The following is a 15,588-nucleotide window of genomic DNA, read 5'->3' on the forward strand; positions in this document are numbered from 1 at the left end:
AACAGGAAGGAGGGGGACGTCATCCCTCCTGCTGTCAAGGCAACTATGGACACGCCCACGACGCTCGGGTCGCGCGGCGGCATACGAGCGGAGACTGAGGGTAATAGGTTGTGTTTGAGTATAAAGTTGCGATCGTGAATGCATCATCTGGCGTCAGGTGGGTGGCAAGTTCACGTGCAACCCGAGAGCTGTTCAGATCCGCAAACTGTTAATCTCAATAGGGAAATGCATATATGGAGAAGCATGGAACTGAATAAAGTTAGAAGATCTATATATATTAAGTCTCTATATAAAGGTGAATACATATATTTAAATACATACAAATGATTATCTCTGTTATATAATAACCCAATGTAGTAGGGATATATTTATCCATTCCCAAAACAATCATTATGCATAGATACAGATTTTTAGTGCACTAATCATATTTATACAAATAGTGTCCCATATAAAGGATACTAAAAAGCACATAAGACAATCTTGTTTATCCTGTTAATATGCATAAATATTAAAGAGGCAGAGACTAAAAGATCATATTAGCCAGATACATGTTATATCAACAATAAGATACAGGCATATCGGAGGCCTCAGGGCCTGCAGGAGTAGTAGGTGCATCCATTCATCAGATGTGATCTTCACATGTAGTTGGATTCTTATCTCAGGAACATTGTATACGTCCATGCCCAATCATCACTCCCATATTACAGATGTTAATGACATTGCGACATAAGAGAAGTTATCTACAGTGAAACAAACATGACAGTTAAAATCATACTCAAAAATACTAAAACTCATTAAAATGGACTCTCTAGGCCAAAAAGGACTTGAAACTCACACTCTCATTGAGTCCAAGAGGAGCTACCGTATCCAGGACCATTATCCATTGTGTCTCTTTTTGCAATAATTTTTGTTTTACATTGCCCCCTCTGATTCCTAAATGAATATGATCAATACCACATATTGTTGTACCTTTCGGGTCTCCCTTATGGGCCTCTAAGTAATGTCTTGGAATAGTTTTCAATGATTGCGGATCAGGACAAGTGCTTGAGTTTTTAATATACCGGATATGTTCCTGGATACGGACTTTCAATGGCCTCGTGGTCATTCCTATGTAAATGAGTCCACACGGACAGGTTAAATGGTACACCACTGCCTCAGTATCACATGATATGTGGTGTACTATTTTGTATGTTCTATTATTTCTAGAATCACAAAAATCTGAGGTCCTAGGAACATACTTGCAGATAGAACATTTGCTACAGGGAAAACTTCCCCAGGGTGGACCCTTACTTCCAAAGATGAACTTATTTCCTGGTGGTATATAGTGACTCCTAGAGAGCAAATCCCCTAGCGTCTTGGATTTACGCCAGGTGATGGTTGGATGAACTGTCAGATTATAGCGGAAGTCCTTATCCGTGAGAAAGATAGGCCAATGTCTGGAAATAATTGTTTTCATCGCTGACCAATTGGCGTTAAACGTAGAAATAAAACGAGGAGTTACATTAGATTAGATGTTTCTTTTTTTATTGCATGTTCGTTGTGATTTGCTGAGTAAACTTTGTCTGTCAATATATAGGGCTCTAACAAATCCTCTGTTAATGTCCTGGTGTCTATACCCTCTCTCGCGAAATCGTGTAGACAGTTCCTGTGCTTGATCTAAAAATGTATTATTTTTGGAACAAATCCGACGAGCTCTCAGGAACTGACCTATAGGTATGAAATTTTTTAACTTTGGAGGGTGGGACGAAGCATAGTGTAACAGAGAGTTGGTAGAGGTCTCTTTTCGAAAAATGTCTGTCTCCAGGCTACCGTCTAGATTCTTGGAAATGAGTAGATCTAAAAAATCGATCTGCCTCTGACTGTATTTCCACGTGAGTCTGACGTTTAAATCATTAGTATTGAGGCAGGCCAGAAAGTTCTCTAATTGCGACGTGGAGCCCTGCCAGATGAAAAACACATCATCGATACAGAGCGACAAGAGAACAACCGCTTCATTACCCGGAGTGTTCAGGACCATATCCCTCTCCCACAGCCCCAGGAACAAATTAGCGTATGAAGGCGCACAAGACGCCCCCATCGCTGTGCCCTGGAGCTGTAGGAAGGGGCGGTCCTTGAATACAAAATAATTATGAGTCAAGATAAATTTTAAGAGTTTTAATATAAATTCAATTGTCTCAGGTTCTAAATTAGTCATGTTCAAAAAGAATTTTTCAGCTTTAATTCCCTGGTCGTGCCGTATCGACGTGTAGAGGGACTCCACGTCGCAAGTGACTAGCCACATGTTGTCCTCGAGTACCACCCCATCTAACCGTCTATGGACATCTGTAGTGTCCTTCAAAAAGGAGGGGAGAGTCTCCACACATTGTTGTAAAAAGAAATCTACAAATTTGCATATAGGTTCACAAATACCCCCTATGTCGGATACTATGGGTCTCCTCGGTGGGCAGAGGGGGTCTATGTGAACCTTAGGCAGCAGGTAGAAAGTAGGGTTGATCGGAAACTCAGGCATGAGAGCCTCTCCCATTTTGGATGTAATGACACAGGCTTCCATGCCATCATCTATCAGATCCTTAAGCTCCTTTCTAAAGGAGCTCAATGGAATATTTTCCAATCTTTTATATTTCTGGGTGCAGTGAAGCTATTTGAATGGCTCTGCCTCGTACATCTCCACCGGCCAAACCACTGTCCGCTCTCTTGATGACTATATTTTTTATCTGTTGTAATTCTCATATTGCATACCTTGATGCTAATGGAAGATTATCATGATTGATTTTGGAATTTAACTTACTCAAGTCCTCTCGGACAAGTCTAACAAATATGTCTATTTGTGGACAAGCGGACAAGGGCGGAAAGGCACGGGAGCTACTTGGCATGTTTGAATATATACTTGTGCACATTCAGTGTGGATTACTCTGCAGTTGGGGAAATGGTCTCTTTTTCCTTTGGGTATTTCCATCTTATCCTTAACATGGCCTCTCATCTTAGTCACTCATAATTTGTGTTTTATTTGTTGATTATTATATGGAATATTTTGTATAATAAAATGTATTGATCTACTGCACTAATAACTATTGGTGACCCACCCTGCGCAAGGATGTTGCAGATTTTGTCACGGCTTGTTCCTCTTGTGCCCGTAACAAGATACCTAGGCACCTTCCAGCCGGTCGCCTCCTTCCTCTTCCCGTGCTTTCTGCTCCGTGGCAACATATTGCAATGGATGTCATCATGGATCTCCCCGTATCGGCCGGCTGTACAGTCATTTGGGTGGTCGCCGACCGCTTCTCCAAGATGGCTCACTTCATCCCTCTGCCTGGTCTTCCGTCTGCACTTGTGCTGTCTAAGGACTTCATCCGTCACATCTTCCGTCTCCACAGCTTACCCCTCCACATTATCTCGGACCAAGGAGTTCAGTTCACTTCTCACTTTTGGAGGGCCACGTGCAAGCTGCTGAATGTCTCTTTGGATTTTTCTTCAGCCTATCATCCTCAGATAGTCAATGGTCAAGTGGAACGTATCAATCAGATCCTTACCAGCTTTCTTTGGCACTTTGTCAACATTCATCACAGCGATTGGGTTGAGCTCCTGCCCTGGGCCGAGTTTTCCTATAACAACCATGTGAGTGAGTCTTCTGCTAAGTCTCCATTTTTTGTGGTCTACGGTAGACACCCCCAGATTCCGTTTCCCGTCTCCTCTTCAGTGGACAATCCTGCCGCAGAGTCTCTCGTCTGTGAATTTTCTGCGATTTGGGAAGACACTAGATTTGCTCTCCTTCAGTCCTACAAGCGGATGAAGAAGCATGCTGATGAGACATCTGAATCCGCCTCAATTCCGTCCGGGAGACAAGGTTTGGTTTTCCTCCAAATATGTTTGCCTCAAGATACCATCTTACAAGTTGGGTCCGCGGTTGTAGCATCGGCGTCTCTGCCCCCTGCCAGGCAGAGACGCCGTCCCTCTCACCGCCGCGCTCCCTGCCCGGCGTCCTCCAGCGCTCCTCTTCCTGCTTCTGCTGCCGGCGTGCGCAGCTTCCCAGCCACTGTGCTTAGGGCGCGCTCCCTCCCTCTTAAAGGGGCCGAGTGCGCCGCCCTAAGGAGTTCTCGGCCAATTGCCGGAGGTCCTCCCATATATTAGGCACCTCCTCCAAAATGGAGGTGCCCGAGCATTAGTTGATGCAGAATGTACTTACCTCTGCTTCAGCCCTCAGGTCCCGCTGCTATCCTGACTACTAGTCCTGCCCGCCAGCCTGACTATCAGCCCAGTCCGCCAGCCTGACTACTCTCCAGCCCGACAGTCTGTCTTCCGTTCAGTCTGCCAGACTGTCTATGGGCTTTCCCCGCCTGCTTACCTGGGAGCACCCGACTGTTACCTGTCAGCCTACCTGGAGGCTCCTGCCCGTCACTTGCCGTGACCACCTGTCTGCCTACCTGGAGGCTCCTGCCCGTCACTTACCGTGAGCACCTGACAGCCTACCTAGAGGCTCCCGCCTGTCACTTGCCGTGACCACTTGTCTGCCTACCTGGAGGCTCCTGCCCGTCACTTGCCGTGACCACCTCACAGCCTACCTAGAGGCCCCTGCCTGTCACTGGCCGTGACCACCTGTCAGCCTACCTGGAGGCTCCTTCCCGTCACTTGCCGTGACCACCTGACAGCCTACCTAGAGGCTCCCGCCTTTCGCCTGCTGTCTCCGCCAGTTCATCTACCCGGATCTCTTGTCAGCCTGCCTGCTGTGCCCATCTGCAGTATCGGTCAGTCTCAGCCATCTGACCCGTGGGAGTCACCTGCTCTCTTACAAGGTCGTCCCCAGAGTAGCACCTGGTCCCTCTGCTCGGTCCCTCCCTGGTCACGGAGTCGTTAGCCGCCGTACGACCTAGGTTGGTCCGAGTGGATACTTAGTTATGCCCCTCTGGGTCCCTCCTTGCACCGCATCACAGAGGTTCCACCACCCGGATCCGTAACAGTTTGCTCGGGACATGGAGCCCGGTGGCCCCCAAGCCCCTTCGCTCTCTGACCTGTACCAGGAGGTTTCTCATCAGAGATCCCAACAGGAAACCATCCTGAACTTCCTGTGGAGTGTCAACTCCTGCCTAGACCACTGACTGTTCCACCTGTGTCTGCCTCGAGTCGTGCGACTCCCGCTCCGGCAGCGCCGCTGCCCACTAATACCACGGCATCCAACCCAGGTCCCCGGCTTTCTGCACCTCCTCATTTTGGAGGCGACCCCGCTCTAGCTCGGGGTTTCATAAACCAGTGCACCCTGCACTTTGAACTTTTAGCACATCAGTTTCCCTCCGACCGGGCCAAGGTGGCGTTCATCATGTCTCACCTCACTGGAGAAGCACTGGCATGGCTAAATCCCCTGTGGGAGAGAGGGGATCCCCTGGTGTCCGATCTATCGTCTTTCCTCACTGCATTCCGGAAAGATTTCGATGAACCAGGACGAAAATCTTCCACTGCCTCCTCTCTGCTTCGTATCCGCCAAGGGAGTCTCGCCATGGGCCAATATGCCATACGGTTCCGTTCCCTCGCTTCTGAGCTTGCCTGGGACAACGAGGCCCTGGTGTCCATCTTCTGGGAGGGCCTTTCCGGTCGGATTAAGGACGAGTTAGCCGGCCGGGCCATTCCTACCACCCTGAATGACCTGGTGTCGCTAGCTACCCGGATCGACATCCGTTTTCTGGAACGTGCTAAAGAGACTACTCGGGAGCGAAGATTTCCTCGTCTTGCTCCTACTTTCCAGAGACCTGTCTCTCAATTAGCAACTCCCCGGGCACGCTCGCCCGAAAGTATGCAGGTCGACCAGACCGAGATCGTCAAATCTCGCCAAGAGTCACGCCGAGCCGAGGGGAGCTGTTTCTGCTATGGCAGTAAGGAGCACTTCATCCTTTCCTGCCCAGTGAAGCCGGGAAACGCCAGTACCTAGGACCGCTCGGAGAGGTCATCCTAGGCAAAAGTAAACCCTCTCCTTCCCTGACTTTGTCTGTCTCCATCTCCTGGGGAAAGAACCTCTACTTTGAAATTGCACACCTAGATTCCGGAGCTGCTGGGAACCTCATTTCCCAGTCCCTGGTAGAGAAATATCACATTCCCACCAAACCTCTGGCTGGACCATTGGCAGTCGCCTCCGTGGATGGAAGACTCCTTCCGGTGACCATCCTGCTCGTCACAGAACCTATAACCCTGCAGGTGGGAATGCTGCACTCTGAGAGGATCTCCTTCCATGTGCTTTCCGGTCTCTCTCACTCCCTATTGCTAGGTCTACCCTGGCTTCAGAGACATGAACCCGAGCTGCACTGGCAATCCGGTGAAGTTCTCCGTTGGGGGCAGGATTGCCATAAGACCTGCCTGGTCCCGGTCCGCCCGGTTCGTCCGCCCCTCACCCCGACTTATCTACCCGGTTTACCGGCACCTTACTGGTCCTATGCAGATGTGGCACCCCAGGGGTCTGGTTTCCACAGTAATGTAATGTTATGTCTGAGAGCAGGTGGGAGGTCCTTTGGTCAGGGATCCTGTGCATGCCACACCTCCTGCCCAGTCTTGGGAGGGGAAGAACTTCCCCTATATAAACCCGGGGCTGAAGCAGGGTTAGGAAGTCAAGGAGAGTAGAGACAAGAAACAGCAGAAGCAATACTACTACGAGTCAGGGGCTGGCAGCTGCAGAGCTCGCCCTGACTGAGAAGCTTTCTTACCGGACCCGGCGTCCGAGGCTGTGGGGACTAACTCTTACCCAGCAGCAGAAGCCGACCGGCAGGGGATTTCAGGTCCTCAGGCCCAGAAACCCGAAGGCACGGTCACACGCGTGGGACCAGCACCGCCATCGTGGAGCGGAAGCCATTAGAAGGCCCCGAGTCACCGGCCATACGGGTGAGCACCACACGGTACACTCAGGGACGTGGGCTACTTATATCCGCTTCTAGCAAGGTAGCCAGAAGAGTACAGTCAGTTTGGGAGGCCTACAACTCTGCCTGGCCAGGGGAGATCCCATCTGCTCAAGGACTGACCAGGCCCCGTTCACTAGCAAGTGCTCCGGGAGGGTCTATCGTTGTTACCAGTAAAGACCCTGAATTACACCGCACCGTCTCTGAGTGGTTCCTGCTACCCCCATCATCCACATCTGCTGCCCTGAGGCCATACCCCTCCCGTTGGGGGTTATACCATCTACGCTGCACCATCCATCCACCGGCCTCAGCGGACTGTCCTGCAGCGGCAGCTCCATAGCTGCATTCAACGGGTGGCGTAGTCGTCCTACATCTACCGCTGTTACATCGCCGCTCAGTTTGACTCCCTGGGCACGGACCGGGTCACCGCCACGAGACTACAACCCTCAAGAGATCCGGCTCCGGGTAAGCTCCCGCGTGCGCAACGCAGCGTGACACAGGCCCAGGGGCGCGTCAACTTTGGCGTAGTCGGCAGGATTTCGTGCCCGCAACCACCGGGTACTGCGTGCCTGAAAAAGAGACTTTTCAAACTTACCTGTGGTGAAGATTCCCGCCATCCGGCGCCATCTTCAGCCTTCTTCCCGCCATCGGTGAAGTTTCCCGCCATCCGGCGCCATCTTCTGCCTTCTTCCCGCCATCCGTTGAGTTTTCCCGCCATTGGACGCCATCTTGAGGACGCCGCGCGGGAAGAAGAGGGGCGTGGACTCCGAAAGCGCGCGAGAACTGAAGCCCCGCCTCACGTCCGGACGTTGCGTAAGGTTCTGGAAGGAGCCCAGCAGACGCCGACGTCACAGGAGCGCGACGGAAGGTCCTCAACCCTGACGATCTACTGCGGAGCCGCGGCCTACGGAAGAGGATCATCGCAAGGTAGGCCACGGTCCACTAGGGGGGAGGAAGATGTCGGATACGGAGGAGAGCTTCACTGCCTCAACCCCCGCCAGCGCTACCGCTGCTGCAGTTATGCCCTTCACCATGCCCTATATCCCGGGAGCAGCTTGGCTACCCCAGTACTCAGGGGAGTCACATACCCTGCATGACTTTAGAGAAAAGCTGGATAGCCTCTTCCAGGTGTACCCCCTCACAGAAGAGCAAAAAGTGAGCATCCTGGTGGCCCAACTAACCGGGGCAGCCAAAAGGGAAGTAAAATCCTGGCCACCTGGGAGGAAGACTGTCGCAGGGATACTAACCGGGCTGAAGGACACCTTTGATACCCGCACCTCAGCCGAGATTAAGCTTAGATTCTACGGGTGCAAGCAGCGAGCGCATGAGAGTATAAGGGACTATGCACTAAACCTACAAGAGGCCCTGAGGGCCATTAAGCAGACCGACCCTGATGGAGTGGGAAACGAGGACAGGCTGTTGACCGAACAGTTTATAGAGGGACTGTATTGTAATACCCACCGAACCCAGTTGCGGGCAATGGCCTTACAGGATCCCCATCTGGGCTTTGCACAGTTCAAGGACAGAGCCATCCGGGTGCTACGGGAACCGGCACCGGGTGGCGTTGTGACCCACAAGCGCCCTGCTATCACTTACCACCAGGAGGCGGCGCCCTTGTCGGCAGGGCCTGTGGGAGCTGATGCGCAGGCTTTGGACAATGACCCGGCTCCAGACCTACACCATCAGGTCCAAGAGCTAGCTAAGAGCGTTGCTGCGCTAACCCGAACTGTGCAGTCTTTACAGGCTTCCACCCCAGGGAAGATCCAGCTGGCATCCGGACCGGAGGACATCCCGTGGCGTCGACCAAGGAGGACCCCACCGGCCAGAGGAAGACCCAGTGACCGATACAGTGAGGACGGACGACCCATCTGCCGCCGCTGCAATCAACCTGGACATATGGCAAGGTACTGTTCTTTAAACGGGCACAACCTGGGGTAGAGGGCCAACCCCCAGGAAAAAGATCACCAGGCCCATCGAACTGGCGCGACAGATATGTGGGAGGACGTCCAGTCTTGCCTGTGGTACTGGATGGCATTCCCATGAGTGCCCTACTGGACACCGGGTCACAGGTCACCACCATCCCGTACGTGCTCTTTAAGCAGTACTGGAATGACTCGGATATTACCCGCTACCCTGACGACGACTTGAGTATCATCGCCAGCAATGGCCAGCCCGTGCCACAGATCGGATTTAAAGAGGTGACCATCAAAATCGGTAGAGTCGAACTGGCAGCACAGGGACTGATCATTGTAGATATTGACAAACATGAGAGTCACCCAAAAATAACTCTAGGAACTAATGTAATTGAAAATTGTCTTGCAGAGGTGATTTTCCTTTTACAGCAGGTTGCCAAGAACGCCAGCTCCGGCGAGCAGCGGGTGCTCCAGAAAGAGATCCGGGCACTGATGCGACGGCAACAGGTGGAACTCTCCGGCGGTGAGATTGGTAGCGTAAGAATGTGTGACCCTTTTCCTATTGCCATGCCCCCAAAAAGTGAAATGATGATTTGGTGCCGGGCAGCTATTGGTCTGAGAGGTAGAGATTACCAGGCAATGGTAGAACCAGTTTACTCGGACAGTAGGCCCACCATTTTGACAGCACGGGGGGTGGTTGATGTACGCCATGGGAGGGTGCCCGTTCGCATAATAAATATCGGGGAGAGGGAAGTGTACCTGCCCCGGTATGCCACGCTAGCCAAATTGTATACCATTAACCAAAATTCTATACAATCTGTGGAACCCTTGCCTCCATCTCACCCGGAGGAAGGTAACGGCTCTAAGAAAAACATGGAGGACTGGTGTCAGCAACTACATCTGGGTACTGACTCCACTCCCGCACACCAGAAACAAGGAGTCTATCGGGTGGTTCAGGAGTACGAGAGAGTGTTCAGTAAACACCCGTTAGACTTCGGGCGAGTCAAGGGGGTAGAACACCACATCCCCACGGGAGACCATCCTCCTATAAATGAGAGGTATCGACCCGTACCCCCTGCCCACTACCAACACGCCAAGCGGATGCTTAGAGACATGAAGGAGGCTGGGGTGATCAGGGATAGCTGTAGCCCCTGGGCAGCTCCACTAGTCTTAGTCCGAAAGAAAGACAACACCATGAGGATGTGTGTAGATTACCGGAAAATCAATCGTATCACACACAAGGATGCGTACCCCTTACCAAGGATAGAGGAGTCATTGGCTGCTTTAAGATCTGCTAACTTCTTCTCTACCTTGGATCTCACTAGCGGGTACTGGCAGGTTCCTGTAGCAGAGGCGGACCGGGAGAAGACCGCATTCACCACCCCGATGGGACTTAGCGAGTTCACCTGCATGCCGTTCGGACTCTGCAACGCACCGGGAACCTTCCAACGACTAATGGAGTGTTGTCTGGGCCACAGAAACTTCGAGACGGTCCTGTTGTACCTGGACGATGTCATCGTATATTCCAAGACGTATGAGGACCACCTGAAACACCTGGCGGAAGTGTTCGAAGCTCTGGCGAGTTACGGCCTAAAGGTGAAACCCTCCAAGTGTCACCTCCTGAAACCAAAGGTGCAGTACCTGGGACACGTGGTGAGCGCTAACGGAGTGGCTCCCGACCCTGATAAGATCACCGCAATTAAGGAATGGCCAAGCCCCTCCAGCGTAAAAGAAGTGCGGCAGTTCCTCGGGTTGGTAGGCTACTACCGAAGGTTTATTCCCGGTTTCACCAAAAAGGCAGCACCTATGCAGGACCTCCTGATAGGCCAGTCCCGGAAGGCCAAGAACCAGAAGCCGCCCTTCAAATGGGAGGAGCTGGAAGAAGAGTCCTTCCGCCAGCTGAAGATGGCCCTCACGGGGGACGAAATCCTGGCGTACCCGGATTATAGCCAGCCCTTTATCCTCTACACCGACGCCAGTAACATCGGGCTAGGAGCCGTACTGTCCCAGATCCAGCAGGGGAAGGAACGAGTAATCGCCTACGCCAGCCGAAAACTGCGACCCACCGAAAGGAACCCCGAGAATTACAGCTCATTTAAGCTAGAGTTCCTGGCCGTAGTATGGGCAGTCACCGAGCGCTTTAAGCATTACCTCGCTTCTTCCCGGTTCACCGTGTACACGGATAACAACCCGTTGACACACCTGGACACGGCAAGACTCGGTGCCCTGGAGCAGAGGTGGATGGCCTGTCTGTCCAACTACGAGTTCACAATCAAATACCGGGCAGGACGCTCCAATACCAACGCGGACGCCCTGTCCAGGATGCCCAACCTGCCGGACGGAGGAGAAGATCCGGAGGGACTGGAAGAAGTTGAACTCCCTGCGTTCCACCGTCATGGGACTATCCAGTATTCCCACCGGGTAAGGAGTAAGCAGGCTGCTATGTTGAACCCCTTACCCCACTACAACTGGGCGGAAACGCAAGACAGCGACCCTGCCGTCCGACTGGTGAAGGAGATGCTGACTCGGCCGGAGGCTCGCCTTGAACCAGACGCTCCGGAGGAAGCCAAACAACTATGGGCAGAGAAGAGTCGACTGTTCCTTTACAAAGGGAAGTTGTGCCGCAGAATGGTTAACTCCCGGACGCATGAATTACTCTGGCAAGTAGTGGTGCCACGAAGAGACGCAGCCATGGTGATGGAGGCATACCACGACGGAGCTGGACACTTCGGGTGGAAGAAGCTGGAGTTCCTGCTGCGCGAGCGGTTCCACTGGGTAGGCATGAGGGGAACCATCGAGAAGTGGTGCAGAGACTGTGGCCCGTGCAACCTGAGAAGGAAGGACCGTGCCAGCCAGAAGACTCCCCTGCAGTCCATCGTCACCCGGCAACCGTTGGAACTGGTAGCCTTGGATCATGTAAAACTGACCCCAAGCAGAAGTGGCTACGTCTACGCGTTAACCATCGTGGATCATTACTCCCGGTTCTTGGTTGTCGTCCCCGTCAAGGACTTAACGGCTCAAACAGCAGCTAGAGCCTTCCAGCAGCACTTCTGCTGTCCACACGGGTACCCGGACCAAGTGCTGACGGACCAGGGACCTGCCTTTGAAGCGGAGGTCTTCCAGGAATTTTGCAATCTGTATGGCTGCCGGAAGATAAGGACGACACCCTACCATCCGCAAACTAATGGACTTTGTGAAAAAATGAACCAGGTGGTAATGGATCTTCTAAAAACGTTGCCCCTGGAAGAACGCAGTCTGTGGCCTGAGAAGTTGCCCGATCTGGTGGACCTATACAACCACATCCCGGTAGGTTCCACCAACTGTACCCCGGCTTACCTAATGAGGGCAAGACCTGGTAAGTTACCTGTTGACCTGGAAATGGGAGTCCTGACACCCGAGGACACTTCACCAGAAACAGACTGGGACACAGAGAGGCAGCAGCAGTACCGGAGAGTACAGGAGAGCGTGGAGCGAAGTCTCTGTCAGGCTAGGGAAAGACAAGAGAAAACTTACAACCAGTATGCTCCCGCTGTTCCCCTGGTACCCGGAGAGCAGGTCTTGAAGAGGAAGAGACGGCTCCACAAGTTGGACGACCAGTGGGAGAAGGACCCGTACACCGTACTGCCCTCAAGCCACGAAAACCCGAAGGTTTGTACCATCAGTAAAGACGGAGGGGAAACCACAGCCATTGTATCCCGGGACCACCTGAAGAAGTGTCCCGAACAACTGAGGAACCCTGAAGAGGAACAAGAAGACCATCGACCCGTAGAGGAAAGGGAAGATATGGTTAGTACTGTGCTCGGGGACTTCCCTCGGTCTTGGACTCAAGTCAATGGTGCAGTTGTGGTACCCGTACTCACCTTCCTCCAACCAGCATCCCAAGCACCTACGGAGCAACAGGTAGAGCTGGAAGAACAGCCGGTCCAGGAGGCAGAAGACTCCACACAAGCAGAACAGGAGGATCAACCCTCTGCTTATAGTGAGCCTGCCGTACCCCTAGTGAGACAAAGAGCCGGTAGACAGCTGCCCAGTTTACCCTTGACAGCTCCTACACCCCGTAGTTCAGGGCCAGACAGTCAGCTCCGTAGGTCCACTAGGGCCACTAGAGGCCAGTTACCCGCACGCTGGAGGATTTGAAGTGTATAAATTGTTTTATTTATGTTTATCTGTGTATTGTTGCTTGTGTATAATTTTGTGTTTCCAGTTATTTTTAGGAATCCTTGGTGGATTTACCGGGAATCCTTGTACATAGTTGGAGCGTAACCCAGGATGGACTAGAGACTGTTAAGGACTCGGGGTAGGACAGACCCCTACCTGGTTACGTCTCCCTGTTTTGGTGAAATGGACACCTTGCTTCTCCTCAAAGACTGCACCCGGTTGCGGACATGCCGTAACCATCTTTATATGTTTTTCTTATTGTATTATTATTGTTTTACCTTGTTATGTTTTTCTAAAATGTGTTTAGTCCCGGAGTACTAAATTTTACTAGGGGGGAATGTGGCACCCCAGGGGTCTGGTTTCCACAGTAATGTAATGTTATGTCTGAGAGCAGGTGGGAGGTCCTTTGGTCAGGGATCCTGTGCATGCCACACCTCCTGCCCAGTCTTGGGAGGGGAAGAACTTCCCCTATATAAACCCGGGGCTGAAGCAGGGTTAGGAAGTCAAGGAGAGTAGAGACAAGAAACAGCAGAAGCAATACTACTACGAGTCAGGGGCTGGCAGCTGCAGAGCTCGCCCTGACTGAGAAGCTTTCTTACCGGACCCGGCGTCCGAGGCTGTGGGGACTAACTCTTACCCAGCAGCAGAAGCCGACCGGCAGGGGATTTCAGGTCCTCAGGCCCAGAAACCCGAAGGCACGGTCACACGCGTGGGACCAGCACCGCCATCGTGGAGCGGAAGCCATTAGAAGGCCCCGAGTCATCGGCCATACGGGTGAGCACCACACGGTACACTCAGGGACGTGGGCTACTTATATCCGCTTCTAGCAAGGTAGCCAGAAGAGTACAGTCAGTTTGGGAGGCCTACAACTCCGCCTGGCCAGGGGAGATCCCATCTGCTCAAGGACTGACCAGGCCCCGTTCACTAGCAAGTACTCCGGGAGGGTCTATCGTTGTTACCAGTAAAGACCCTGAATTACACCGCACCGTCTCTGAGTGGTTCCTGCTACCCCCATCATCCACATCTGCTGCCCTGAGGCCATACCCCTCCCGTTGGGGGTTATACCATCTACGCTGCACCATCCATCCACCGGCCTCAGCGGACTGTCCTGCAGCGGCAGCTCCATAGCTGCATTCAACGGGTGGCGTAGTCGTCCTACATCTACCGCTGTTACATCGCCGCTCAGTTTGACTCCCTGGGCACGGACCGGGTCACCGCCACGAGACTACAACCCTCAAGAGATCCGGCTCCGGGTAAGCTCCCGCGTGCGCAACGCAGCGCGACACAGGCCCAGGGGCGCGTCACAGATGTCTTACACAAAAAGGAAGCAGAGACACTGCCACCTCATAGGTCATATGATTGCCCGATCGACCTGGTACCCGGTGCCACTCCACCCCATGGGCGTATTTACCCAATGTCGTCAGCCGAAACCTGGGCCATGTCGGAAAACATTAAGGAGAATCTGGCTAGGGGATTCATCCGGAAATCTACCTCCCCGGCTGGAGCCGGATTCTTCTTCGTCAAGAAGAAGGATGGTTCACTACGTCCCTGTATAGACTATCGAGGACTTAACAAAATCACGGTCAAAAACAAATACCCCCTGCCACTCATCTCCGAGTTGTTTGACCGCCTTAAGGGCGCTAGGATCTTTTCCAAGCTGGATCTACGTGGGGCGTATAACCTGGTCCGGATCCGTCAAGGAGACTAGTGGAAGACGTGTAATGCCCTTCAGTCTCTGCAATGCTCCCGCCGTCTTCCAAGAGTTAGTCAATGACATCTTCCGTGATCTTCTATATTCCTGCGTGGCGGTGTACCTGGACGACATCTTGGTCTTCTCTTCGGACCTTCCCACACACCGGAGGGATGTTCGTCAGGTCCTGCTTAGGCTCAGGCAGAATCACCTCTATGCCAAATTTGAGAAGTGCCTCTTCGAGCAGACCTCCCTTCCGTTCCTGGGTTATATTATCTCCCAGACAGGTCTATGAATGGACCCCGAGAAGCTCTCTGCCGTCTTAAAATGGCCCCGTCCGGAGGGGTTGAAGGCGATTCAGCGATTCCTGGGCTTCGCCAACTACTACAGTCTCTTCATCCCGCACTTCTCTTCTCGGACTGCTCCCATCTCTGCGCTCACCCGTAAGGAAGCAAATCCCTAGGTATGGCCGTCCGAAGCTGAGGAGGCCTTCCTTTCCTTAAAGCAAGCCTTCTCCTCTGCCCCAGTGTTGCACCGTCCGGACTGCAACAAACAGCTCTTCCTGGAGGTTGATGCTTCCTCCTCCGGAGCCGGAGCGGTGCTCACCCAAAAATCTTCATCCGGGAGAATGGTAACCTGCGACTTCTTCTCCAAACTCTTCTCCTCGTCTGAGCACAACTACTTCATAGGAGACCGAGAACTGCTAGCCATCAAATTGGCGCTGGAGGAGTGGCATTACCTGCTTGAAGGGGCTCTATACCCAGTGATCATCTATACTGATCACAAAAATCTTGCATATCTCCAGAATGCCCAAAGACTCAATCCGTGTCAGGCCCGGTGGTCTTTGTTCTTCGCTCGCTTCGACTTTAATCTACATTTCCGCCCGGCGGACAAGAATGTTAAAGCTGACGCCTTGTCCCGATCCTTCCTGTCCTCCGATCTAGAGGAGGAGCCT

Source organism: Phyllobates terribilis, unplaced genomic scaffold (genome assembly GCF_046119375.1).
Source record: "Phyllobates terribilis strain yellow unplaced genomic scaffold, ASM4611937v1 Scaffold_5__5_contigs__length_657084704, whole genome shotgun sequence".
In the NCBI taxonomy this organism is placed as follows: Eukaryota; Metazoa; Chordata; class Amphibia; order Anura; family Dendrobatidae; genus Phyllobates; species Phyllobates terribilis.